Source organism: Taudactylus pleione, unplaced genomic scaffold (assembly GCF_031769625.1).
Source record: "Taudactylus pleione unplaced genomic scaffold, aTauple2 ptg000707l, whole genome shotgun sequence".
NCBI lineage: Eukaryota > Metazoa > Chordata > Amphibia > Anura > Myobatrachidae > Taudactylus > Taudactylus pleione.
Genome location: NW_028285109.1, coordinates 3123879 through 3151404, shown reverse-complemented (window position 1 = coordinate 3151404; position 27526 = coordinate 3123879).

Sequence of the window (27526 nt, the reverse complement as noted above, 5' to 3'; positions counted from 1 at the left end):
GAATGATGTGAGTGAGGGGTATTTGTGTGTCTATGTGATCAGGGAATGATGTGATTGAGGGGTATTTGGTTGTCAGTTATGTGATCAGGGCACGATGTGAGTGAGGGGTATTTGTGTGTCAGTTATGTGATCAGGGAATGATGTGAGTGAGGGGTTTTTGTGTGTCTGTTATGTGGTCAGAGAATGATGTGAGTGAGGGGTATTTGAGTGTCTATTTGATCAGGGAATGATGTGAGTGAGGGGTATTTGTGTGTCTGTTATGTGGTCAGGGAATGATGTGAGTGATGGGTATTTGTGTGTCTGTTATGTGGTCAGGGAATGATGTGAGTGAGGGGTATTTCTGTGTCTGTTATGTGGTGAGGACCTGATGTGAATGGAGGGGTATTTGTGTGTCTGTTATGTGGTCAGGGAATGATGTGAGTGAGGGGTATTTGTGTGTCTGTTATGTGATCAGGGCATGATGTGAGTGAGGGATATTTTTGTATCTGTTATGTGGTCAGGGAATGATGTGAGTGAGGGGTATTTGTGTGTCTGTTATGGGATCAGGGCATGATGTGAGTGAGGGGTATTTTTGTGTCTGTTATGTGGTCAGGGAGTGATGTGAGAGAGGGGTATTTGTGTGTCTGTTATGTGGTCAGGGAAAGATGTGAGGGGTATTTGTGTGTCAGCTATGTGATCAGGGAATGATGTGATTGAGGGGTATTTGTGTGTCTATGTGATCAGGGTACGGTGTGAGTGAGGGGTATTTGTGTGTCACTTATGTGATCAGGGAATGATGTAAGTGAGGGGTTTTTGTTTGTCTGTTATGTGGTCAGGGAATGATGTGAGTGTGGGGTATTTGTGTGTCTATGTGATCAGGGCCCGATGTGAGTGAGGGGTATTTGTGTGTCAGTTATGTGATCAGGGCATGATGTGAGTGAAGGATATTTGTGTGTTTGTTATGTGGTGAGGAATGATGTGAGTGAGGGGTATTTGTGTGTCTATTATGTGGTGAGGAATGATGTGAGTGAGGGGTAATTGTGTGTCAGTTATTTGGGCAGGGAATGATGTGAGTGAGGGTATTTGTGTGTCTGTTATGTGGTCAGTGAATGATGTGAGTGAGGGGTATTTGTGTGTCAGTTATGTGGTCCGGGAATGATGTGAGTGAGGGGTATTTGTGTTTCAGTTATGTGGTCAGGGAATGATGTGAGTGAGGGCTATTTGCGTGTCTTTTATGTGGTGAGGACATGCTGTGAATGGAGGGGTATTTGTGTGTCTGTTATGTGGTCAGGGAATGACGTTTGTGAGGGGTATTTGTGTGTCTGTTATGTGATCAGGGCATGATGTGAGTGAGGGGTATTTTTGTGTCTGTTATGTGGTCAGGGAATGATGTGACTGAGGGGTATTTGTATGTCTGTTATGTGATCAGGGCATGATGTGAGTGAGGGGTAATTTTGTGTCTGTTATGTGGTCAGGGAATGACATGAGTGAGGGGTATTTGTGTGGCTGTTATGTGGTCAGGGAATGATGTGAGGGGTATTTGTGTGTCAGTTATGTGATCAGGGAATGATGTGATTGAGGGGTATTTGTGTGTCAGTTATGTGATCAGGGCACGATGTGAGTGAGGGGTATTTGTGTGTCAGTTATGTGATCAGGGAGTGATGTAATTGAGGGGTTTTTGTGTGTCAGTTATGTGGTCAGGGAATGATGTGAGTGAGGGGTATTTGTGTGTCTATGTGATCAGGGAATGATGTGGTTGAGGGGTATTTGTGTGTCAGTTATGTGATCAGGGCACGATGTGAGTGAGGGGTATTTGTGTGTCAGTTATGTGATCAGGGAATGATGTGAGTGAGGGGTTTTTGTGTCAGTTATGTGGTCAGGGAATGATGTGAGTGAGGGGTATTTGTGTGTCTATGTGATCAGGGAATGATGTGAGTGAGGGGAATTGTGTGTCAGTTATGTGATCAGGGCATGATGTGAGTGAAGGATATTTGTGTGTCTGTTATGGGGTGAGGAATGATGTGAGTGAGGGGTATTTGTGTGTCTATTATGTGGCAAGGAATGATGTGAGTGAGAGGTATTTGTGTGTCATTTATGTGATCTGGGCATGATGTGAGTGAGGGGTATTTGTGTCTGTTATGTGGTGAAGATATGATGTGAGTGAGGGGTAATTGTGTGTCAGTTATTTGGACAGGGAATGATGTGAGTGAGGGGTATTTGTGTGTCTGTTATGTGGTCAGGGAATTATGTGAGTGAGGGGTATTTGTGTGTCAGTTATGTGGTCCGGGCATGATGTGAGTGAGGGGTATTTGTGTTTCAGTTTGTGGTCAGGGAATAATGTGAGTGAGGGCTTTTTACGTGTCTGTTATGTGGTGAGTATATTATGTGAGTGAGGGGTAATTGTGTCAGTTATTAGGGCAGGGAATGATGTGAGTGAGGGGTATTTGTGTGTATGTTATGTGGTGAGGATATGATGTGAGTGAGGGGTATTTGTCAGTTACGTGGTCAGGGCATGATGTGAGTGAGGGGTATTTGCGTGTCTTTTATGTGGTGAGGATATGCTGTGAGTCAGGGGTATTTGTCAGTTATGTGGTCAGGGCATAATGTGAGTGAGGGGTATTTGCGTTTCTTTTATGTGGTGAGGATATGATGTGAGTGAGGGGTATTTGTGTGTCAGTTCTATCGACAGGGAATGATGTGAGTGAGGGGTATTTGTGTGTCTGTTATGTGGTTAGGGAATGATGTGATTGAGGGGTATTTGTGTGTCTGTTATGTGGTGAGGACATGCTGTGAATGGAGGGGTATTTGTGCATCTGTTAATTGGTCAGGGAATGATGTGTGTGAGGGGCATTTGTGTGTCTGTTATGTGATCAGGGCATGATGTGAGTGAGGGGTATTTTTGTGTCTGTTATGTGGTCAGGGAATGATGTGAGTCAGGGGTATTTGTGTGTCTGTTATGTGATCAGGGCATGATGTGAAAGAGGGGTATTTTTGTGTCTGTTATGTGGTCAGGGAATGATGTGAGTGAGGGGTATTTGTGTGTCTGTTATGTGGTCAGGGAATGATGGGAGGGATATTTGTGTGTCAGTTATGTGGTCAGGGAATGATGTGAGTGAGGGGTATTTGTGTGTCTGTGTGATCAAGGAATGATGTGATTGAGGGGTATTTGTGTGTCAGTTATGTGATCAGGGCACGATGTGAGTGAGGGGCATTTGTGTGTCAGTTATGTGATCAGGGCATGATGTGAGTGAGGGGTATTTGTGTGTCAGTTATGTGGTCTGGGCATGATGTGAGTGAGGGTATTTGTGTTTCAGTTTGTGGTCAGGGAATGATGTGAGTGAGGGCTATTTGCGTGTCTGTCATGTGGTGAGTATATGATGTGAGTGAGGGGTAATTGTGTCAGTTATTTGGGCAGGGAATGATGTGAGTGAGGGGTATTTGTGTGTATGTTATTTGGTGAGGATATGATGTGAGTGAGGGGTATTTGTCAGTTATGTGGTCAGGGCATGATGTGAGTGAGGGGTATTTGTGTGTCTTTTATGTGGTGAGGATATGATGTGAGTGAGGGGTATTTGTCAGTTATGTGGTCAGGGCATTATGTGAGTGAGGGGTATTTGAATATCTTTTATGTGGTGAGGATATGATGTGAGTGAGGGGTATTTGTGTGTCATTTATGTGGTCAGGGAATGATGTGAGTGAGGGGTATTTGTGTGTCTGCTATGTGGTTAGGGAATGATGTGAGTGAGGGGTCTTTGTGTGTCTGTTATGTGGTGAGGACATGCTGTGAATGGAGGGGTATTTGTGCATCTGTTATGTGGTCCGGGAATGATGTGTGTGAGGGGTATTTGTGTGTCTGGTATGTGATCAGGGCATGATGTGAGTGAGGGGTATTTTTGTGTCTGTTATGTGGTCAGGGAATGATGTGAGTCAGCGGTATTTGTGTGTCTGTTATGTGATCAGGGCATGATGTGAGAGAGGGGTATTTTGTGTCTGTTATGTGGTCAGGGAATGATGTGAGTGAGGGGTATTTGTGTGTCTGTTATGTGGTCAGGGAATGATGTGAGGGGTATTTGTGTGTCAGTTATGTGGTCAGGGAATGATGTGAGTGAGGGGTATTTGTGTGTCTATGTGATCAGGGAATGATGTGATTGAGGGGTATTTGTGTGTCAGTTATGTGATCAGGGCACGATGTGAGTGAGGGGTATTTGTGTGTCAGTTATGTGATCAGGGAATGATGTGAGTGAGGGGTATTTGTCTGTCTGTTATGTGGTCAGGGAATGATGTGAGTGATGGGTATTTGTGTGTCTGTTATGTGGTCAGGGAATGATGTGAGTGAGGGGTATTTCTGTGTCTGTTATGTGGTGAGGACCTGCTGTGAATGGAGGGGTATTTGTGTGTCTGTTATGTGGTCAGGGAATGATGTGAGTGAGGGGTATTTGTGTGTCTGTTATGTGATCAGGGCATGATGTGAGTGAGGGATATTTTTGTATCTGTTATGTGGTCAGGGAATGATGTGAGTGAGGGGTATTTGTGTGTCTGTTATGGGATCAGGGCATGATGTGAGTGAGGGGTATTTTTGTGTCTGTTATGTGGTCAGGGAGTGATTTGAGAGAGGGGTATTTGTGTGTCTGTTATGTGGTCAGGGAAAGATGTGAGGGGTATTTGTGTGTCAGCTATGTGATCAGAGAATGATGTGATTGAGGGGTATTTGTGTGTCTATGTGATCAGGGCACGATGTGAGTGAGGGGTATTTGTGTGTCACTTATGTGATCAGGGAATGATGTAAGTGAGGGGTTTTTGTGTGTCTGTTATGTGGTCAGGGAATGATGTGAGTGTGGGGTATTTGTGTGTCTATGTGATCAGGGCCCGATGTGAGTGAGGGGTATTTGTGTGTCAGTTATGTGATCAGGGCATGATGTGAGTGAAGGATATTTGTGTGTTTGTTATGTGGTGAGGAATGATGTGAGTGAGGGGTATTTGTGTGTCTATTATGTGGTGAGGAATGATGTGAGTGAGGGGTAATTGTGTGTCAGTTATTTGGGCAGGGAATGATGTGAGTGAGGGGTATTTCTGTGTCTGTTATGTGCTCAGTGAATGATGTGAGTGAGGGGTATTTGTGTGTCAGTTATGTGGTCCGGGCATGATGTGAGTGAGGGGTATTTGTGTTTCAGTTATGTGGTCAGGGAATGATGTGAGTGAGGGCTATTTGCGTGTCTGTTATGTGGTGAGTATATGATGTGAGTGAGGGGTAATTGAGTGTCAGTTATTTGGGCAGGGAATGATGTGAGTGAGGGGTATTTGTGTGTCTGTTATGTGGTCAGGGAGTGATGTGAGTGAGGGGTATTTGTGTGTCTGTTATGTGGTCAGGGAATGATGTGAGTGAGGGGTATTTGTGTGTCAGTTATGTGGTCAGGGAATGATGTGAGTGAGGGGTATTTGTGTGTCTATTATGTGGTGAGGACATGCTGTGAATGGAGGGGTATTTGTGTGTCTGTTATGTGGTCAGGGAATGACGTGTGTGAGGGGTATTTGTGTGTCTGTTATGTGATCAGGGCATGATGTGAGTGAGGGGTATTTTTGTGTCTGTTATGTGGTCAGGGAATGATGTGACTGAGGGGTATTTGTATGTCTGTTATGTGATCAGGGCATGATGTGAGTGAGGGGCAATTTTGTGTCTGTTATGTGGTCAGGGAATGACGTGAGTGAGGGGTATTTGTGTGGCTGTTATGTGGTCAGGGAATGATGTGAGGGCTATTTGTGTGTCAGTTATGTGATCAGGGAATGATGTGATTGAGGGGTATTTGTGTGTCAGTTATGTGATCAGGGCACGATGTGAGTGAGGGGTATTTGTGTGTCAGTTATGTGATCAGGGAGTGATGTAATTGAGGGGATTTTGTGTGTCAGTTATGTGGTCAGGGAATGATGTGAGTGAGGGGTATTTGTGTGTCTATGTGATCAGGGAATGATGTGATTGAGGGGTATTTGTGTGTCAGTTATGTCATCAGGGCACGATGTGAGTGAGGGGTATTTGTGTGTCACTTATGTGATCAGGGAATGATGTGAGTGAGGGGTTTTTGTGTCAGTTATGTGGTCAGGGAATGATGTGAGTGAGGGGTATTTGTGTGTCACTTATGTGATCAGGGAATGATGTGAGTGAGGGGTTTTTGTGTCAGTTATGTGGTCAGGGAATGATGTGAGTGAGGGGTATTTGTGTGTCTATGTGATCAGGGAATGATGTGAGTGAGGGGAATTGTGTGTCAGTTATGTGATCAGGGCATGATGTGAGTGAAGGATATTTGTGTGTCTGTTATGGGGTGAGGAATGATGTGAGTGAGGGGTATTTGTGTGTCTATTATGTGGTGAGGAATGATGTGAGTGAGAGGTATTTGTGTGTCATTTATGTGATCAGGGCATGATGTGAGTGAGGGGTATTTGTGTCTGTCATGTGGTGAGGATATGATGTGAGTGAGGGGTAATTGTGTGTCAGTTATTTGGACAGGGAATGATGTGAGTGAGGGGTATTTGTGTGTCTGTTATGTGGTCAGGGAATTATGTGAGTGAGGGGTATTTGTGTGTCAGTTATGTGGTCCGGGCATGATGTGAGTGAGGGGTATTTGTGTTTCAGTTTGTGGTCAGGGAATAATGTGAGTGAGGGCTTTTTGCGTGTCTGTTATGTGGTGAGTATATGATGTGAGTGAGGGGTAATTGTGTCAGTTATTTTGGCAGGGAATGATGTGAGTGAGGGGTATTTGTGTGTATGTTATGAGGTGAGGATATGATGTGAGTGAGGGGTATTTGTCAGTTATGTGGTCAGGGCATGATGTGAGTGAGGGGTATTTGCGTGTCTTTTATGTGGTGAGGATATGATGTGAGTCAGGGGTATTTGTCAGTTATGTGGTCAGGGCATGATGTGAGTGAGGGGTATTTGCGTTTCTTTTATGTGGTGAGGATATGATGTGAGTGAGGGGTATTTGTGTGTCAGTTATGTGGTCAGGGAATGATGTGAGTGAGGGGTATTTGTGTGTCTGTTATGTGGTTAGGGAATGATGTGAGTGAGGGGTATTTGTGTGTCTGTTATGTGGTGAGGACATGCTGTGAATGGAGGGGTATTTGTGCATCTGTTAATTGGTCAGGGAATGATGTGTGTGAGGGGCATTTGTGTGTCTGTTATGTGATCAGGGCATGATGTGAGTGAGGGGTATTTTTGTGTCTGTTATGTGGTCAGGGAATGATGTGAGTCAGGGGTATTTGTGTGTCTGTTATGTGATCAGGGCATGATGTGAAAGAGGGGTATTTTTTGTGTCTGTTATGTGGTCAGGGAATGATGTGAGTGAGGGGTATTTGTGTGTCTGTTATGTGGTCAGGGAATGATGGGAGGGATATTTGTGTGTCAGTTATGTGGTCAGGGAATGATGTGAGTGAGGGGTATTTGTGTGTCTGTGTGATCAGGGAATGATGTGATTGAGGGGTATTTGTGTGTCAGTTATGTGATCAGGGCACGATGTGAGTGAGGGGCATTTGTGTGTCAGTTATGTGATCAGGGAATGATGTGAGTGAGGGGTTTTTGTGTGTCTGTTATGTGGTCAGGGAATGATGTGAGTGAGGGGTACTTGTGTGTCTATGTGAACAGGGAATGATGTGAGTGAGGGGTATTTGTGTGTCAGTTATGTGATCAGGGCATGATGTGAGTGAAGGATATTTGTGTGTTTGTTATGTGGTGAGGAATGATGTGAGTGAGGGGTATTTGTGTGTCTATTATGTGGTGAGGAATGATGTGAGTGAGGGGTAATTGTGTGTCAGTTATTTGGGCAGGGAATGATGTGAGTGAGGGGTATTTGTGTGTCTGTTATGTGGTCAGTGAATGATGTGAGTGAGGGGTATTTGTGTGTCAGTTATGTGGTCCGGGCATGATGTGAGTGAGGGGTATTTGTGTTTCAGTTATGTGGTCAGGGAATGATGTGAGTGAGGGCTATTTGCGTGTCTGTTATGTGGTGAGTATATGATGTGAGTGAGGGGTAATTGAGTGTCAGTTATTTGGGCAGGGAATGATGTGAGTGAGGGGTATTTGTGTGTCTGTTATGTGGTCAGGGAGTGATGTGAGTGAGGGGTATTTGTGTGTCTGTTATGTGGTCAGGGAATGATGTGAGTGAGGGGTATTTGTGTGTCAGTTATGTGGTCAGGGAATGATGTGAGTGAGGGGTATTTGTGTGTCTATTATGTGGTGAGGACATGCTGTGAATGGAGGGGTATTTGTGTGTCTGTTATGTGGTCAGGGAATGACGTGTGTGAGGGGTATTTGTGTGTCTGTTATGTGATCAGGGCATGATGTGAGTGAGGGGTATTTTTGTGTCTGTTATGTGGTCAGGGAATGATGTGACTGAGGGGTATTTGTATGTCTGTTATGTGATCAGGGCATGATGTGAGTGAGGGGCAATTTTGTGTCTGTTATGTGGTCAGGGAATGACGTGAGTGAGGGGTATTTGTGTGGCTGTTATGTGGTCAGGGAATGATGTGAGGGCTATTTGTGTGTCAGTTATGTGATCAGGGAATGATGTGATTGAGGGGTATTTGTGTGTCAGTTATGTGATCAGGGCACGATGTGAGTGAGGGGTATTTGTGTGTCAGTTATGTGATCAGGGAGTGATGTAATTGAGGGGATTTTGTGTGTCAGTTATGTGGTCAGGGAATGATGTGAGTGAGGGGTATTTGTGTGTCTATGTGATCAGGGAATGATGTGATTGAGGGGTATTTGTGTGTCAGTTATGTCATCAGGGCACGATGTGAGTGAGGGGTATTTGTGTGTCACTTATGTGATCAGGGAATGATGTGAGTGAGGGGTTTTTGTGTCAGTTATGTGGTCAGGGAATGATGTGAGTGAGGGGTATTTGTGTGTCACTTATGTGATCAGGGAATGATGTGAGTGAGGGGTTTTTGTGTCAGTTATGTGGTCAGGGAATGATGTGAGTGAGGGGTATTTGTGTGTCTATGTGATCAGGGAATGATGTGAGTGAGGGGAATTGTGTGTCAGTTATGTGATCAGGGCATGATGTGAGTGAAGGATATTTGTGTGTCTGTTATGGGGTGAGGAATGATGTGAGTGAGGGGTATTTGTGTGTCTATTATGTGGTGAGGAATGATGTGAGTGAGAGGTATTTGTGTGTCATTTATGTGATCAGGGCATGATGTGAGTGAGGGGTATTTGTGTCTGTCATGTGGTGAGGATATGATGTGAGTGAGGGGTAATTGTGTGTCAGTTATTTGGACAGGGAATGATGTGAGTGAGGGGTATTTGTGTGTCTGTTATGTGGTCAGGGAATTATGTGAGTGAGGGGTATTTGTGTGTCAGTTATGTGGTCCGGGCATGATGTGAGTGAGGGGTATTTGTGTTTCAGTTTGTGGTCAGGGAATAATGTGAGTGAGGGCTTTTTGCGTGTCTGTTATGTGGTGAGTATATGATGTGAGTGAGGGGTAATTGTGTCAGTTATTTTGGCAGGGAATGATGTGAGTGAGGGGTATTTGTGTGTATGTTATGAGGTGAGGATATGATGTGAGTGAGGGGTATTTGTCAGTTATGTGGTCAGGGCATGATGTGAGTGAGGGGTATTTGCGTGTCTTTTATGTGGTGAGGATATGATGTGAGTCAGGGGTATTTGTCAGTTATGTGGTCAGGGCATGATGTGAGTGAGGGGTATTTGCGTTTCTTTTATGTGGTGAGGATATGATGTGAGTGAGGGGTATTTGTGTGTCAGTTATGTGGTCAGGGAATGATGTGAGTGAGGGGTATTTGTGTGTCTGTTATGTGGTTAGGGAATGATGTGAGTGAGGGGTATTTGTGTGTCTGTTATGTGGTGAGGACATGCTGTGAATGGAGGGGTATTTGTGCATCTGTTAATTGGTCAGGGAATGATGTGTGTGAGGGGCATTTGTGTGTCTGTTATGTGATCAGGGCATGATGTGAGTGAGGGGTATTTTTGTGTCTGTTATGTGGTCAGGGAATGATGTGAGTCAGGGGTATTTGTGTGTCTGTTATGTGATCAGGGCATGATGTGAAAGAGGGGTATTTTTTGTGTCTGTTATGTGGTCAGGGAATGATGTGAGTGAGGGGTATTTGTGTGTCTGTTATGTGGTCAGGGAATGATGGGAGGGATATTTGTGTGTCAGTTATGTGGTCAGGGAATGATGTGAGTGAGGGGTATTTGTGTGTCTGTGTGATCAGGGAATGATGTGATTGAGGGGTATTTGTGTGTCAGTTATGTGATCAGGGCACGATGTGAGTGAGGGGCATTTGTGTGTCAGTTATGTGATCAGGGAATGATGTGAGTGAGGGGTTTTTGTGTGTCTGTTATGTGGTCAGGGAATGATGTGAGTGAGGGGTACTTGTGTGTCTATGTGAACAGGGAATGATGTGAGTGAGGGGTATTTGTGTGTCAGTTATGTGATCAGGGCATGATGTGAGTGAAGGATATTTGTGTGTTTGTTATGTGGTGAGGAATGATGTGAGTGAGGGGTATTTGTGTGTCTATTATGTGGTGAGGAATGATGTGAGTGAGGGGTAATTGTGTGTCAGTTATTTGGGCAGGGAATGATGTGAGTGAGGGGTATTTGTGTGTCTGTTATGTGGTCAGTGAATGATGTGAGTGAGGGGTATTTGTGTGTCAGTTATGTGGTCCGGGCATGATGTGAGTGAGGGGTATTTGTGTTTCAGTTATGTGGTCAGGGAATGATGTGAGTGAGGGCTATTTGCGTGTCTGTTATGTGGTGAGTATATGATGTGAGTGAGGGGTAATTGTGTGTCAGTTATTTGGGCAGGGAATGATGTGAGTGAGGGGTATTTGTGTGTCTGTTATGTGGTCAGGGAGTGATGTGAGTGAGGGGTATTTGTGTGTCTGTTATGTGGTCAGGGAATGATGTGAGTGAGGGGTATTTGTGTGTCAGTTATGTGGTCAGGGAATGATGTGAGTGAGGGGTATTTGTGTGTCTATTATGTGGTGAGGACATGCTGTGAATGGAGGGGTATTTGTGTGTCTGTTATGTGGTCAGGGAATGACGTGTGTGAGGGGTATTTGTGTGTCTGTTATGTGATCAGGGCATGATGTGAGTGAGGGGTATTTTTGTGTCTGTTATGTGGTCAGGGAATGATGTGACTGAGGGGTATTTGTATGTTTGTTATGTGATCAGGGCATGATGTGAGTGAGGGGCAATTTTGTGTCTGTTATGTGGTCAGGGAATGACGTGAGTGAGGGGTATTTGTGTGGCTGTTATGTGGTCAGGGAATGATGTGAGGGCTATTTGTGTGTCAGTTATGTGATCAGGGAATGATGTGATTGAGGGGTATTTGTGTGTCAGTTATGTGATCAGGGCACGATGTGAGTGAGGGGTATTTGTGTGTCAGTTATGTGATCAGGGAGTGATGTAATTGAGGGGTTTTTGTGTGTCAGTTATGTGGTCAGGGAATGATGTGAGTGAGGGGTATTTGTGTGTCTATGTGATCAGGGAATGATGTGATTGAGGGGTATTTGTGTGTCAGTTATGTCATCAGGGCATGATGTGAGTGAGGGGTATTTGTGTGTCAGTTATGTGATCAGGGAATGATGTGAGTGAGGGGTTTTTGTGTCAGTTATGTGGTCAGGGAATGATGTGAGTGAGGGGTATTTGTGTGTCTATGTGATCAGGGAATGATGTGAGTGAGGGGAATTGTGTGTCAGTTATGTGATCAGGGCATGATGTGAGTGAAGGATATTTGTGTGTCTGTTATGGGGTGAGGAATGATGTGAGTGAGGGATATTTGTGTGTCTATTATGTTGTGAGGAATGATGTGAGTGAGAGGTATTTGTGTGTCATTTATGTGATCAGGGCATGATGTGAGTGAGGGGTATTTGTGTCTGTCATGTGGTGAGGATATGATGTGAGTGAGGGGTAATTGTGTGTCAGTTATTTGGACAGGGAATGATGTGAGTGAGGGGTATTTGTGTGTCTGTTATGTGGTCAGGGAATTATGTGAGTGAGGGGTATTTGTGTGTCAGTTATGTGGTCCGGGCATGATGTGAGTGAGGGGTATTTGTGTTTCAGTTTGTGGTCAGGGAATAATGTGAGTGAGGGCTTTTTGCGTGTCTGTTATGTGGTGAGTATATGATGTGAGTGAGGGGTAATTGTGTCAGTTATTTTGGCAGGGAATGATGTGAGTGAGGGGTATTTGTGTGTATGTTATGAGGTGAGGATATGATGTGAGTGAGGGGTATTTGTCAGTTATGTGGTTAGGGCATGATGTGAGTGAGGGGTATTTGCGTGTCTTTTATGTGGTGAGGATATGATGTGAGTCAGGGGTATTTGTCAGTTATGTGGTCAGGGCATGATGTGAGTGAGGGGTATTTGCGTTTCTTTTATGTGGTGAGGATATGATGTGAGTGAGGGGTATTTGTGTGTCAGCTATGTGGTCAGGGAATGATGTGAGTGAGGGGTATTTGTGTGTCTGTTATGTGGTTAGGGAATGATGTGAGTGAGGGGTATTTGTGTGTCTGTTATGTGGTGAGGACATGCTGTGAATGGACGGGTATTTGTGCATCTGTTAATTGGTCAGGGAATGATGTGTGTGAGGGGCATTTGTGTGTCTGTTATGTGATCAGGGCATGATGTGAGTGAGGGGTATTTTTGTGTCTGTTATGTGGTCAGGGAATGATGTGAGTCAGGGGTATTTGTGTGTCTGTTATGTGATCAGGGCATGATGTGAAAGAGGGGTATTTTTTGTGTCTGTTATGTGGTCAGGGAATGATGTGAGTGAGGGGTATATGTGTGTCTGTTATGTGGTCTGGGAATGATGGGAGGGATATTTGTGTGTCAGTTATGTGGTCAGGGAATGATGTGAGTGAGGGGTATTTGTGTGTCTGTGTGATCAGGGAATGATGTGATTGAGGGGTATTTGTGTGTCAGTTATGTGATCAGGGCACGATGTGAGTGAGGGGCATTTGTGTGTCAGTTATGTGATCAGGGAATGATGTGAGTGAGGGGTTTTTGTGTGTCTGTTATGTGGTCAGGGAATGATGTGAGTGAGGGGTACTTGTGTGTCTATGTGAACAGGGAATGATGTGAGTGAGGGGTATGTGTGTGTCTGTTATGTGGTCAGGGAATGATGTGAGTGAGGGGTATTTGTGTGTCTGTTATGTGGTCAGGGAATGATGTGAGTGAGGGGTATTTCTGTGTCTGTTATGTGGTGAGGACCTGCTGTGAATGGAGGGGTATTTGTGTGTCTGTTATGTGGTCAGGGAATGATGTGAGTGAGGGGTATTTGTGTGTCTGTTATGTGATCAGGGCATGATGTGAGTGAGGGATATTTTTGTGTCTGTTATGTGGTCAGGGAATGATGTGAGTGAGGGGTATTTGTGTGTCTGTTATGTGATCAGGGCATGATGTGAGTGAGGGGTATTTTTGTGTCTGTTATGTGGTCAGGGAATGATGTGAGTGAGGGGTATTTGTGTGTCTGTTATGTGGTCAGGGAAAGATGTGAGTGGTATTTGTGTGTCAGTTATGTGGTCAGGGAATGATGTGAGTGAGGGGTATTTGTGTGTCTATGTGATCAGGGAATGATGTGATTGAGGGGTATTTGTGTGTCTATGTGATCAGGGCACGATGTGAGTGAGGGGTATTTGTGTGTCAGTTATGTGATCAGGGAATGATGCAAGTGAGGGGTTTTTGTGTGTCTGTTATGTGGTCAGGGAATGATGTGAATGTGGGGTATTTGTGTGTCTATATGATCAGAGCACGATGTGAGTGAGGGGTATTTGTGTGTCAGTTATGTGATCAGGGCATGATGTGAGTGAAGGATACTTGTGTGTCTGTTATGTGGTGAGGAATGATGTGAGTGAGGGGTATTTGTGTGTCTATTATGTGGTAAGGAATGATGTGAGTGAGGGGTAATTGTGTGTCAGTTATGTGATCAGGGCATGATGTGAGTGAGGGGTATTTGTGTGTCTGTTATATGGTCAAGGCATGATTTGAGTGAGGGGTATTTGTGTGTCAGTTATGTGATCAGGGCATGATGTGAGTGAGGGGTTTTTGTGTCTGTTATGTGTTCAGGAATGATGTGAGTGGGGGGTATTTGAGTGTCTGTTATGTGGTGAGGAATGATGTGAGTGAGAGGTATTTTTGTGTCTGTTATGTGGTCAGGGAATGATGTGAGTGAGGGGTATTTGTGTGTCAGTTATGTGGTCAAGGCATGATGTGAGTGAGGGGTATTTGTGTGACAGTTATGTTGACAGGGAATGATGTGAGTGAGGGCTAATTGTGTGTCTGTTATGTGGTGAGGATATGATGTGAGTGAGGGGTAATTGTGTGTCAGTTATTTGGGCAGGGAATGATGTGAGTGAGGGGTATTTGTGTGTCTGTTATGTGGTCAGTGAAAGATGTGAGTGAGGGGTATTTGTGTGTCAGTTATGTGGTCCGGGAATGATGTGAGTGAGGGGTTTTTGTGTTTCAGTTATGTGGTCTGGGAATGATGTGAGTGAGGGCTATTTGCGTGTCTGTTATTTGGTGAGTATATGATGTGAGTGAGGGGTAATTGTGTGTCAGTTATTTCGGCAGGGAATGATGTGAGTGAGGGGTATTTGTGTGTCTGTTATGTGGTCAGGGAGTGATGTGAGTGAGGGCTATTTGTGTGTCTGTTATGTGGTTAGGGAATGATGTGAGTGAGGGGTATTTGTGTGTCAGTTATGTGGTCAGGGAATGATGTGAGTGAGGGGTATTTGTGTGTCTGTTATGTGGTGAGGACATGCTGTGAATGGAGGGGTATTTGTGTGTCTGTTATGTGGTCAAGGAATGACGTGTGTGAGGGGTATTTGTGTGTCTGTTATGTGATCAGGGCATGATGTGAGTGAGGGGTATTTTTGTGTCTGTTATGTGGTCAGGGAATGATGTGACTGAGGGGTATTTGTATGTCTGTTATGTGATCAGGGAATGATGTGAGTTAAGGGTATTTGTGTGTCTCTTATGTGGTCAGGGAATGATGTGAGGGATATTTGTGTGTCAGTTATGTGGTCAGGGAATGATGTGAGTGAGGGGTATTTGTGTGTCTATGTGATCAGGGAATGATGTGATTGAGGGGTATTTGTGTGTCAGTTATGTGATCAGGGCACGATGTGAGTGAGGGGTATTTGTGTGTCAGTTATGTGATCAGGGAGTGATGTAATTGAGGGGTTTTTGTGTGTCTGTTATGTGGTCAGGGAATGATGTGAGTGAGGGGTATTTGTGTGTCTATGTGATCAGGGCACGATGTGAGTGAGGGGTATTTGTGTGACAGTTATGTGATCAGGGCATGATGTGAGTGAAGGATATTTGTGTGTCTGTTATGTGGTGAGGAATGATGTGAGTGAGTGGTATTTGTGTGTCTTTTATGTGGTAAGGAATGAAGTGAGTGAGGGGTAATTGTGTGTCAGTTATGTGATCAGGGCATGATGAGAGTAAGGGGTATTTGTGTGTCTGTTATGTGGTCAAGGCATGATTTGAGTAAGGGGTATTTGTGTGTCTGTTATGTGATCAGGGCATGATGTGAGTGAGGGGTATTTGTGTCTGTTATGTGGTCAGGAATGATGTGAGTGGGGGGTATTTGAGTGTCTGTTATGTGGTGAGGAATGATGTGAGTGAGGGGTATTTTTGTGTCTGTTATGTGGTCAGGGAATGATGTGAGTGAGGGTTATTTGTGTGTCAGTTATGTTGTCAAGGCATGATGTGAGTGAGGGGTATTTGTGTGTCTGTTATGTGGTGAGGAATAATGTGAGTGTGGGGTATTTGTGTGTCTGTTATGTGGTCAGGGAATTATGTGAGTGGAGGGGTATTTGTGTCTGTTATGTGGTCAGGGTATAATTTGAGTGAGGGGTATTTGACTGTCTGTTATGTGATCAGGGAATGATGGGAGTGAGGGGTATTTGTTTCTGTTGTGTGGTCAGGGTATGATGTGAGTGAGGGGAATTTGTGTGTCTGTTATGTGATCAGGGAGTGATGTGAGTGAGATCTAGTTGTGTGTCTGTTATGTGGTGAGGAATGATGTGAGTGGAGGGGTATTTGTGTGTCTGTTATGTGGTCAGGGAATGATGTGAGTGAGGGGTATTTGTGTGTCTGTTATGTGGTCAGGGAATGATGTGAGTGAGGGGTATTTGTTTGTCTGTTATTTGGTCAGGGAATGATGTGAGTGAGGGGTATTTGTGTGTCTGTTATGTGATCAGGGAATGATGTGATTGAGGGGTATTTGTGTGTCTGTTATGTGATCAGGGAATGATGTGATTGAGGGGTATTTGTTTGACAGTTATGTGATCAGGGCATGATGTGAGTGATGGGTATTTGTGTGTCTGTTATGTGATCAGGGCATGATGTGAGTGAGGGGTATTTGTCCATCTGTTATGTGTTCAAGGCATGATTTGAGTGAGGGGTATTTGTGTGTCTGTTATTTGGTTAGGGAATGATGTTAGTGAGGGGTATTTGTGTGTCAGTTATGTGGTCAAGGCATGATTTGAGTGAGGGATATTTGTGTGTCTGTTATGTGGTGAGGGAATGATGTGAGTGAGGAGTATTTGTGTGTCTGTTATGTGGTGAGGAATGATGTGAGTGAGGAGTATTTGTGTGTCTGTTATGTGGTGAGGAATGATGTGAGTGAGGAGTGTTTGTGTGTCTGTTATGTGGTCAGGGAATGATGTGAGTGGAGTGGTATTTGTTTCTGTTATGTGGTCAGGGTATGATGTGAGTGATGGGTATTTGTGTGTCTGTTATGTGATCAGGGAATGATGTGAGAGGAGGGGTATTTGTGTCTGTTATGTGGTCAGGGAATTATGTGAGTGAGGGGTATTTGTGTGTCTGTTATGTGGTGAGGAATGATGTGAGTGTAGGGGTATTTGTGTCTTTTATGTGGTCAGGGAATGATGTGAGTGAGGGGTATTTGTGTGTCTGTTATGTGGTCAGGGAATGATGTGAGTGAGGGGTATTTGTGTGTATGTTATGTGGTCATGGAATGATGTGAGTGAGGGGTATTTGTGTGTCCGTTATGTGGTCAGGGAATGATGTGAGTGAGGGGTATTTGTGTGTCAGTTATGTGGTAAAGGCATGATGTGAGTGAGGGGTATTTGTGTGTCTGTTATGTGGTGAGGAATAATGTGAGTGTGGGGTATGTGTGTGTCTGTTATGTGGTCATGGAATGATGTGAGTGAGGGGTATTTGTGTGTCTATGTGATCAGGGAATGATGTGATTGAGGGGTATTTGTGTGTCAGTTATGTGATCAGGGCACGATGTGAGTGAGGGGTATTTGTATGTCAGTTATGTGATCAGGGAGTGATGTAATTGAGGGGTTTTTGTGTGTCTGTTATGTGGTCAGGGAATGATGTGTGTGAGGGGTATTTGTGTGTCTATGTGATCAGGGCACGATGTGAGTGAGGGGTATTTGTGTGACAGTTATGTGATCAGGGCATGATGTGAGTGAAGGATATTTGTGTGTCTGTTATGTGGTGAGGAATGATGTGAGTGAGGGGTATTTGTGTGTCTTTTATGTGGTAAGGAATGATGTGAGTGAGGGGTAATTGTGTGTCAGTTATGTGATCAGGGCATGATGTGAGTGAGGGGTATTTGTGTGTCTGTTATGTGATCAGGGCATGATGTGAGTGAGGGGTATTTGTGTCTGTTATGTGGTCAGGAATGATGTGAGTGGGGGGTATTTGAGTGTCTGTAATGTGGTGAGGAATGATGTGAGTGAGGGGTATTTTTGTGTCTGTTATGTGGTCAGGGAATGATGTGAGTGAGGGTTATTTGTGTGTCAGTTATGTTGTCAAGGCATGATGTGAATGAGGGGTATTTGTGTGTCTGTTATGTGGTGAGGAATAATGTGAGTGTGGGGTATTTGTGTGTCTGTTATGTGGTCAGGGAATTATGTGAGTGGAGGGGTATTTGTGTCTGTTATGTGGTCAGGGTATAATTTGAGTGAGGGGTATTTGTGTGTCTGTTATGTGATCAGGGAATGATGGGAGTGAGGGGTATTTGTTTCTGTTGTGTGGTCAGGGTATGATGTGAGTGAGGGGTATTTGTGTGTCTGTTATGTGATCAGGGAGTGATGTGAGTGAGATCTAGTTGTGTGTCTGTTATGTGTTGAGGAATGATGTTAGTGGAGGGGTATTTGTGTGTCTGTTATGTGGTCAGGGAATGATGTGAGTTAGGGGTATTTGTGTGTCTGTTATGTGGTCAGGGAATGATGTGAGTGAGGGGTATTTGTGTGTCTGTTATGTGGTCAGGGAATGATGTGAGTGAGGGGTATTTGTGTGTCTGTTATGTGATCAGGGAATGATGTGATTGAGGGGTATTTGTGTGTCTGTTATGTGATCAGGGAATGATGTGATTGAGGGGTATCTGTTTGACAGTTATGTGATTAGGACATGATGTGAGTGATGGGTATTTGTGTGTCTGTTATGTGATCAGGGCATGATGTGAGTGAGGGGTATTTGTCCATCTGTTATGTGTTCAAGGCATGATTTGAGTGAGGGGTATTTGTGTGTCTGTTATTTGGTTAGGGAATGATGTTAGTGAGGGGTATTTGTGTGTCAGTTATGTGGTCAAGGCATGATTTGAGTGAGGGATATTTGTGTGTCTGTTATGTGGTGAGGGAATGATGTGAGTGAGGAGTATTTGTGTGTCTGTTATGTGGTGAGGAATGATGTGAGTGAGGAGTATTTGTGTGTCTGTTATGTGGTGAGGAATGATGTGAGTGAGGAGTGTTTGTGTGTCTGTTATGTGGTCAGGGAATGATGTGAGTGGAGTGGTATTTGTTTCTGTTATGTGGTCAGGGTATGATGTGAGTGAAGGGTATTTGTGTGTCTGTTATGTGATCAGGGAATGATGTGAGAGGAGGGGTATTTGTGTCTGTTATGTGGTCAGGGAATTATGTGAGTGAGGGGTATTTGTGTGTCTGTTATGTGGTGAGGAATGATGTGAGTGGAGGGGTATTTGTGTCTTTTATGTGGTCAGGGAATGATGTGAGTGGAGGGGTATTTGTGTGTCTGTTATGTGGTCAGGGAATGATGTGAGTGAGGGGTATTTGTTTGTATGTTATGTGGTCAGGGAATGATGTGAGTGAGGGGTATTTGTGTGTCCGTTATGTGGTCAGGGACTGATGTGAGTGAGGGGTATTTGTGTGTCAGTTATGTGGTCAAGGCATGATGTGAGTGAGGGGTATTTGTGTGTCTGTTATGTGGTGAGGAATAATGTGAGTGTGGGGTATGTGTGTGTCTGTTATGTGGTCATGGAATGATGTGAGTGAGGGGTATTTGTGTGTCCGTTATGTGGTCAGGGAATGATGTGAGTGAGGGGTAATTGTGTGTCAGTTATGTGATCAGGGCATGATGTGAGTGAGGGGTATTTGTGTGTCTGTTATGTGGTCAAGGCATGATTTGAGTAAGGGGTATTTGTGTGTCTGTTATGTGATCAGGGCATGATGTGAGTGAGGGGTATTTGTGTCTGTTATGTGGTCAGGAATGATGTGAGTGGGGGGTATTTGAGTGTCTGTTATGTGGTGAGGAATGATGTGAGTGAGGGGTATTTTTGTGTCTGTTATGTGGTCAGGGAATGATGTGAGTGAGGGTTATTTGTGTGTCAGTTATGTTGTCAAGGCATGATGTGAGTGAGGAGTATTTGTGTGTCTGTTATGTGGTGAGGAATTATGTGAGTGGAGGGGTATTTGTGTCTGTTATGTGGTCAGGGTATAATTTGAGTGAGGGGTATTTGTGTGTCTGTTATGTGATCAGGGAATGATGGGAGTGAGGGGTATTTGTTTCTGTTGTGTGGTCAGGGTATGATGTGAGTGAGGGGTATTTGTGTGTCTGTTATGTGATCAGGGAGTGATGTGAGTGAGATCTAGTTGTGTGTCTGTTATGTGGTGAGGAATGATGTGAGTGGAGGGGTATTTGTGTGTCTGTTATGTGGTCAGGGAATGATGTGAGTTAGGGGTATTTGTGTGTCTGTTATGTGGTCAGGGAATGATGTGAGTGAGGGGTATTTGTGTGTCTGTTATGTGGTCAGGGAATGATGTGAGTGAGGGGTATTTGTGTGTCTGTTATGTGATCAGGGAATGATGTGATTGAGGGGTATTTGTGTGTCTGTTATGTGATCAGGGAATGATGTGATTGAGGGGTATTTGTTTGACAGTTATGTGATCAGGGCATGATGTGAGTGATGGGTATTTGTGTGTCTGTTATGTGATCAGGGCATGATGTGAGTGAGGGGTATTTGTCCATCTGTTATGTGTTCAAGGCATGATTTGAGTGAGGGGTATTTGTTTGTCTGTTATTTGGTTAGGGAATGATGTTAGTGAGGGGTATTTGTGTGTCAGTTATGTGGTCAAGGCATGATTTGAGTGAGGGGTATTTGTGTGTCTGTTATGTGATCAGGGAATGATGTGATTGAGGGGTATCTGTTTGACAGTTATGTGATCAGGACATGATGTGAGTGATGGGTATTTGTGTGTCTGTTATGTGATCAGGGCATGATGTGAGTGAGGGGTATTTGTCCATCTGTTATGTGTTCAAGGCATGATTTGAGTGAGGGGTATTTGTGTGTCTGTTATTTGGTTAGGGAATGATGTTAGTGAGGGGTATTTGTGTGTCAGTTATGTGGTCAAGGCATGATTTGAGTGAGGGATATTTGTGTGTCTGTTATGTGGTGAGGGAATGATGTGAGTGAGGAGTATTTGTGTGTCTGTTATGTGGTGAGGAATGATGTGAGTGAGGAGTATTTGTGTGTCTGTTATGTGGTGGGGAATGATGTGAGTGAGGAGTGTTTGTGTGTCTGTTATGTGGTCAGGGAATGATGTGAGTGGAGTGGTATTTGTTTCTGTTATGTGGTCAGGGTATGATGTGAGTGAAGGGTATTTGTGTGTCTGTTATGTGATCAGGGAATGATGTGAGAGGAGGGGTATTTGTGTCTGTTATGTGGTCAGGGAATTATGTGAGTGAGGGGTATTTGTGTGTCTGTTATGTGGTGAGGAATGATGTGAGTGGAGGGGTATTTGTGTCTTTTATGTGGTCAGGGAATGATGTGAGTGGAGGGGTATTTGTGTGTCTGTTATGTGGTCAGGGAATGATGTGAGTGAGGGGTATTTGTTTGTATGTTATGTGGTCAGGGAATGATGTGAGTGAGGGGTATTTGTGTGTCCGTTATGTGGTCAGGGAATGATGTGAGTGAGGGGTATTTGTGTGTCAGTTATGTGGTCAAGGCATGATGTGAGTGAGGGGTATTTGTGTGTCTGTTATGTGGTGAGGAATAATGTGAGTGTGGGGTATGTGTGTGTCTGTTATGTGGTCATGGAATGATGTGAGTGAGGGGTATTTGTGTGTCCGTTATGTGGTCAGGGAATGATGTGAGTGAGGGGTAATTGTGTGTCAGTTATGTGATCAGGGCATGATGTGAGTGAGGGGTATTTGTGTGTCTGTTATGTGGTCAAGGCATGATTTGAGTAAGGGGTATTTGTGTGTCTGTTATGTGATCAGGGCATGATGTGAGTGAGGGGTATTTGTGTCTGTTATGTGGTCAGGAATGATGTGAGTGGGGGGTATTTGAGTGTCTGTTATGTGGTGAGGAATGATGTGAGTGAGGGGTATTTTTGTGTCTGTTATGTGGTCAGGGAATGATGTGAGTGAGGGTTATTTGTGTGTCAGTTATGTTGTCAAGGCATGATGTGAGTGAGGAGTATTTGTGTGTCTGTTATGTGGTGAGGAATTATGTGAGTGGAGGGGTATTTGTGTCTGTTATGTGGTCAGGGTATAATTTGAGTGAGGGGTATTTGTGTGTCTGTTATGTGATCAGGGAATGATGGGAGTGAGGGGTATTTGTTTCTGTTGTGTGGTCAGGGTATGATGTGAGTGAGGGGTATTTGTGTGTCTGTTATGTGATCAGGGAGTGATGTGAGTGAGATCTAGTTGTGTGTCTGTTATGTGGTGAGGAATGATGTGAGTGGAGGGGTATTTGTGTGTCTGTTATGTGGTCAGGGAATGATGTGAGTTAGGGTTATTTGTGTGTCTGTTATGTGGTCAGGGAATGATGTGAGTGAGGGGTATTTGTGTGTCTGTTATGTGGTCAGGGAATGATGTGAGTGAGGGGTATTTGTGTGTCTGTTATGTGATCAGGGAATGATGTGATTGAGGGGTATTTGTGTGTCTGTTATGTGATCAGGGAATGATGTGATTGAGGGGTATTTGTTTGACAGTTATGTGATCAGGGCATGATGTGAGTGATGGGTATTTGTGTGTCTGTTATGTGATCAGGGCATGATGTGAGTGAGGGGTATTTGTCCATCTGTTATGTGTTCAAGGCATGATTTGAGTGAGGGGTATTTGTTTGTCTGTTATTTGGTTAGGGAATGATGTTAGTGAGGGGTATTTGTGTGTCAGTTATGTGGTCAAGGCATGATTTGAGTGAGGGGTATTTGTGTGTCTGTTATGTGATCAGGGAATGATGTGATTGAGGGGTATCTGTTTGACAGTTATGTGATCAGGACATGATGTGAGTGATGGGTATTTGTGTGTCTGTTATGTGATCAGGGCATGATGTGAGTGAGGGGTATTTGTCCATCTGTTATGTGTTCAAGGCATGATTTGAGTGAGGGGTATTTGTTTCTGTTATTTGGTTAGGGAATGATGTTAGTGAGGGGTATTTGTGTGTCAGTTATGTGGTCAAGGCATGATTTGAGTGAGGGATATTTGTGTGTCTGTTATGTGGTGAGGGAATGATGTGAGTGAGGAGTATTTGTGTGTCTGTTATGTGGTGAGGAATGATGTGAGTGAGGAGTATTTGTGTGTCTGTTATGTGGTGGGGAATGATGTGAGTGAGGAGTGTTTGTGTGTCTGTTATGTGGTCAGGGAATGATGTGAGTGGAGTGGTATTTGTTTCTGTTATGTGGTCAGGGTATGATGTGAGTGAAGGGTATTTGTGTGTCTGTTATGTGATCAGGGAATGATGTGAGAGGAGGGGTATTTGTGTCTGTTATGTGGTCAGGGAATTATGTGAGTGAGGGGTATTTGTGTGTCTGTTATGTGGTGAGGAATGATGTGAGTGGAGGGGTATTTGTGTCTTTTATGTGGTCAGGGAATGATGTGAGTGGAGGGGTATTTGTGTGTCTGTTATGTGGTCAGGGAATGATGTGAGTGAGGGGTATTTGTTTGTATGTTATGTGGTCAGGGAATGATGTGAGTGAGGGGTATTTGTGTGTCCGTTATGTGGTCAGGGAATGATGTGAGTGAGGGGTATTTGTGTGTCAGTTATGTGGTCAAGGCATGATGTGAGTGAGGGGTATTTGTGTGTCTGTTATGTGGTGAGGAATAATGTGAGTGTGGGGTATGTGTGTGTCTGTTATGTGGTCATGGAATGATGTGAGTGAGGGGTATTTGTGTGTCCGTTATGTGATCAGGGCATGATGTGAGTGAGGGGTATTTGTGTGTCTGTTATGTGGTCAAGGCATGATTTGAGTAAGGGGTATTTGTGTGTCTGTTATGTGATCAGGGCATGATGTGAGTGAGGGGTATTTGTGTCTGTTATGTGGTCAGGAATGATGTGAGTGGGGGGTATTTGAGTGTCTGTTATGTGGTGAGGAATGATGTGAGTGAGGGGTATTTTTGTGTCTGTTATGTGGTCAGGGAATGATGTGAGTGAGGGTTATTTGTGTGTCAGTTATGTTGTCAAGGCATGATGTGAGTGAGGAGTATTTGTGTGTCTATGTGGTGAGGAATTATGTGAGTGGAGGGGTATTTGTGTCTGTTATGTGGTCAGGGTATAATTTGAGTGAGGGGTATTTGTGTGTCTGTTATGTGATCAGGGAATGATGGGAGTGAGGGGTATTTGTTTCTGTTGTGTGGTCAGGGTATGATGTGAGTGAGGGGTATTTGTGTGTCTGTTATGTGATCAGGGAGTGATGTGAGTGAGATCTAGTTGTGTGTCTGTTATGTGGTGAGGAATGATGTGAGTGGAGGGGTATTTGTGTGTCTGTTATGTGGTCAGGGAATGATGTGAGTTAGGGGTATTTGTGTGTCTGTTATGTGGTCAGGGAATGATGTGAGTGAGGGGTATTTGTGTGTCTGTTATGTGGTCAGGGAATGATGTGAGTGAGGGGTATTTGTGTGTCTGTTATGTGATCAGGGAATGATGTGATTGAGGGGTATTTGTGTGTCTGTTATGTGATCAGGGAATGATGTGATTGAGGGGTATTTGTTTGACAGTTATGTGATCAGGGCATGATGTGAGTGATGGGTATTTGTGTGTCTGTTATGTGATATGGGCATGATGTGAGTGAGGGGTATTTGTCCATCTGTTATGTGTTCAAGGCATGATTTGAGTGAGGGGTATTTGTGTGTCTGTTATTTGGTTAGGGAATGATGTTAGTGAGGGGTATTTGTGTGTCAGTTATGTGGTCAAGGCATGATTTGAGTGAGGGGTATTTGTGTGTCTGTTATGTGGTGAGGGAATGATGTGAGTGAGGAGTATTTGTGTGTCTGTTATGTGGTGAGGAATGATGTGAGTGAGGAGTATTTGTGTGTCTGTTATGTGGTCAGGGAATGATGTGAGTGGAGTGGTATTTGTTTCTGTTATGTGGTCAGGGTATGATGTGAGTGAAGGGTATTTGTGTGTCTGTTATGTGATCAGGGAATGATGTGAGAGGAGGGGTATTTGTGTCTGTTATGTGGTCAGGGAATTATGTGAGTGAGGGGTATTTGTGTGTCTGTTATGTGGTGAGGAATGATGTGAGTGGAGGGGTATTTGTGTCTTTTATGTGGTCAGGGAATGATGTGAGTGGAGGGGTATTTGTGTGTCTGTTATGTGGTCAGGGAATGATGTGAGTGAGGGGTATTTGTGTGTATGTTATGTGGTCATGGAATGATGTGAGTGAGGGGTATTTGTGTGTCCGTTATGTGGTCAGGGAATGATGTGAGTGAGGGGTATTTGTGTGTCAGTTATGTGGTCAAGGCATGATGTGAGTGAGGGGTATTAGTGTGTCTGTTATGTGGTGAGGAATAATGTGAGTGTGGGGTATGTGTGTGTCTGTTATGTGGTCAGGGAATGATGTGAGTGGAGGAGTATTTGTGTCTGTTATGTGGTCAGGGTATAATTTGAGTGAGGGGTATTTGTGTGTCTGTTATGTGATCAGGGAATGATGGGAGTGAGGGGTATTTGTTTCTGTTGTGTGGTCAGGGTATGATGTGGGTGAGGGGTATTTGTGTGTCTGTTATGTGATCAGGGAATGATGTGAGTGAGATCTAGTTGTGTGTCTGTTATGTGGTGAGGAATGATGTGAGTGGAGGGGTATTTGTGTGTCTGTTATGTGGTCAGGGAATGATGTGAGTTAGCGGTATTTGTGTGTCTGTTATGTGGTCAGGGAATGATGTGAGTGAGGGGTATTTGTGTGTCTGTTATGTGGTCAGGGAATGATGTGAGTGAGGGGTATTTGTGTGTCTGTTATGTGATCAGGGAATTATGTGATTGAGGGGTATTTGTGTGTCTGTTATTTGGTTAGGGAATGATGTTAGTGAGGGGTATTTGTGTGTCAGTTATGTGGTCAAGGCATGATTTGAGTGAGGGGTATTTGTGTGTCTGTTATGTGGTGAGGGAATGATGTGAGTGAGGAGTATTTGTGTGTCCGTTATGTGGTGAGGAATGATGTGAGTGAGGAGTATTTGTGTGTCTGTTATGTGGTGAGGAATGATGTGAGTGAGGAGTATTTGTGTGTCTGTTATGTGGTCAGGGAATGATGTGAGTGGAGTGGTATTTGTTTCTGTTATGTGGTCAGGGTATGATGTGAGTGAAGGGTATTTGTGTGTCTGTTATGTGATCAGGGAATGATGTGAGAGGAGGGGTATTTGTGTCTGTTATGTGGTCAGGGAATTATGTGAGTGAGGGGTATTTGTGTGTCTGTTATGTGGTGAGGAATGATGTGAGTGGAGGGGTATTTGTGTCTTTTATGTGGTCAGGGAATGATGTGAGTGGAGGGGTATTTGTGTGTCTGTTATGTGGTCAGGGAATGATGTGAGTGAGGGGTATTTGTGTGTCTGTTATGTGGTCATGGAATGATGTGAGTGAGGGGTATTTGTGTGTCCGTTATGTGGTCAGGGAATGATGTGAGTGAGGGGTATTTGTGTGTCTGTTATGTGGTGACGACATGATGTCAGTGGAGGGGTATTTGTGTGTCTGTTATGTGGTCAGGGAATGATGTGAGTGGAGGGGTATTTGTGTGACTGTTATGTGGTCAGAGCATGATGTGAGTGAGGGGTATGTTGTATAACACTGTATAGCAGGCACTACTGAGGGCACTGTATAAAGGGGCACTACTGGGGGCACTGTATAGGAGGACCACTAAGGGCACTGTATAAGGGGCACTACTGGGGGCACTGCATAGGAGGATCACTACTGGGGCCACTGCATAGGGGGACCAGTACTAGGGGGAACTGCATAAGGGGCACTACAGAGGGCACTGGCACTACTGGAGCACTGCATAATGGACACTATTGGGGGCACTACTGGGGGCACTGTATAAGAGGCACTACTGTGGGCGGGGGGGTCTTTAATAAATCATGCTGCCTGTATGTATTTGCCTACTACATTCATGTTTTCTCGTGATAGGGGTATATGCCTGTCTGTCTGCGTGTGTCTGTGTCAGTCAGTGTGTGTGTACCCCGTCATAGGCTGAGTGGTATACAGTATTTTACTGTTGTGGTTCTAATCCTGTGTAAGCTGTTTCTATGTATATATATATATATATATATATATATATAATATATATATATATATATATATACATAGAAACAGCTTACACAGGATTAGAACCACTACAGTAAAATATATATATAACAGCATGTAGACGGGCACTCAATGTAAAAGTCAATAGCCGGGGTGCCTTCCAATAAATGTATATAGCATGTCAAAGTCTCCGATAAACACAAAGCAGGCGGCACTCCTCCGGTCTTGGTGAAGAAAATGAAGGTTTAATCAAAATGAACCAGGCTCAAGGCTCCAATGGCCTTTTTGTCAAGGTGTGATAAAGAAAACAGTGCAGGTGCTTACCTTAAATCTAGGGTACTCTAGTTTTAAGGTAATCACCTGCACTGTTTTCTTTATTACATATATATATATATATATATATATATATATTTGTGGCTAGATGTTTTTTCTTTGGTTCGGTAACCAAGGATTTGGAAACCCCCCTTTCATAATCCTGCATTTTGCTCAGCACAGGGCCCTCTCCCTGGGAAAGGGGACCCGGGGGTACTTGCCCCCTGTGCCCCTCCCCACCAATCCGGCGATATACTTGCCCCTGCATAACATTGGCAGGCACATATGAACCATGGGCCATTTACTTGTGCTAACTGCCTGTGTCAAATGCTGACAGCACTCCTTGGGGTGATCTACACAAATGACGCTTTATGTAATGAAGCAAATTAATGAAAAGACATCTTGATAGTAGTAAAAATGTTATGTGCTTGTTGTGTTCTACAGATGATGGTTTTGGAGTCATAATGATATTATGTCTCACTAAATCTGCAGCTTGTT